Genomic DNA, 1,765 nt, shown 5'->3' on the forward strand with positions numbered 1-1,765 from the left:
TCTCTCCTGTTTTATTTTGTTTTTAAACCGATAGACAAACCTCTGATGGGGCCTGGCAGTCTGTTTGCTCATCTTAGCAGCAGAGAACGCTGCCATCACCTCTATGAGACAGTTTGTGGCTGGCCACAGAATCCCCAGTAGTCCTTAAATCTTTAGTGATACCCAAGCACTGCCCTGGACTGTTTCTGGATTTCACAACAAGCTTCAGTATGCTTTCCTTACATTTTGGGTGACTAAGAAGGCTTTGCATCGTACCTTTCTCATCACTGTTTCATAGTGCATAGATGGGACTCGTATGGTGGCAACAACGGGACGTTTGTGTTTTGGATCAGACCAACAGAAGAAGCTTTGCTTGACAAGACCGGAGGTTATTCGTTCTTTTGGAGTTTGTTTTCCTGCAAGGCTCGGCATGTTGGGCAAAAGGAGGTTAGTCTTGCCAGCTATCATCTGCAGCCAGGAGACGAGTCTGCAGTACGTGGTATATGACATCAGCTTCGTTGGATGAACTGCTTAAAGACTCGAGCACTGAGGCTTTTTTTGGAAAGTACAAACAGTTTCAAAACTGCTGGAAGTCCAGTTGGTTTTAATGTAGTTAAGCAGACACAGGGTTAACCAGAAGCTTCCATTTCTCTTCACATTAAAACCCCTTCAATGAACAGGCAAAGAATCTGTTTATTTGCTGAAGTCATTTCCTGAAACAGGTGGACGAGTATAAACCAAAGGATGAATTAGCTGGACTTGCAGATAGCAGGATCCTGTGAGTGGTATGTGTGAGTGTAACCTCTCGTACACATGGAGTTGAAAGGTAGATTTCAGTCTCTTCACTGACACTTAGAGTAACAGGTCACGCTGGAATCCTGCCGACAGAAGATACAGGATCTGTTGTATCCTCCAGAGAAGCCTGGTACAGAGCAGAAAGTGCACTGACGTGCTTTGGGCCTATGGCTGAAACCTTCATTCCCTAAAATGTCAGGCAGAGGTTTCCCTTTGAAGGGTATTTTAGTTCCTGGAGATACCACGGGGTTTCCACACTTGCCCTCCCATAGCACAAGAGAAAACGCTCAAGTGATGGTAGTAATCCCTTTGAGATGTTTAAAGATCTGACTCTGGCATTCCTTTGTTATCCCCAGTCTTTTGCTGATGGCTGAAGCCACCAATACCTTGTGTGACTGCGCTGGCACGAACCACACCGTGCGCTGGCACGAACCACACCGTGCACTGGCACTGCTGCCGCGTCTTTGCTGTCTGTGCAAGAGAATGTTGTGCTCCTTTTGATTACTGGACAAAGTTGTGAGTGCGCTGGCACGAACCACCCCGTGCACTGGCACTGCTGCCGCGTCTTTGCTGTCTGTGCAAGAGAATGTTGTGCTCCTTTTGATTACTGGACAAAGTTGTGATTTCTGCCGATATCGGTATCTGTCACTTTGAGGCATCTTTTGGTTTTGCTTTTGAACTGCTTTCTTGTTCAGCATCTGTCGGGCTTTTCTTTCATATCTGGATAAATGGACTATTTTAAATGACTGTTTCCATTTCTTTTACTGTCCGCAGTTGGGTGGCAGTCGCATCCCAGTAGCTGAGGTGTGGGTGGCTCTGGAGTGGAGTGTTGGGGCTGAGTTTCTGATGTGCTGCCTTTGTGCCTGAGACCCCTCAGCTATTTTTACTGTGTTGAGAGTTTCAACTGGAGTTGTGGTGAGGGAAGGGCGGGTGTCTGTTTTCCACTCCTTGAAGATGTGCTGTCTTTGCTGCAGCGTTCAGCAGGCGGGAG

The sequence above is a fragment of the Buceros rhinoceros genome, unplaced genomic scaffold (assembly GCF_000710305.1).
Source record: "Buceros rhinoceros silvestris isolate BGI_N320 unplaced genomic scaffold, ASM71030v1 scaffold6974, whole genome shotgun sequence".
Lineage (NCBI taxonomy): Eukaryota > Metazoa > Chordata > Aves > Bucerotiformes > Bucerotidae > Buceros > Buceros rhinoceros.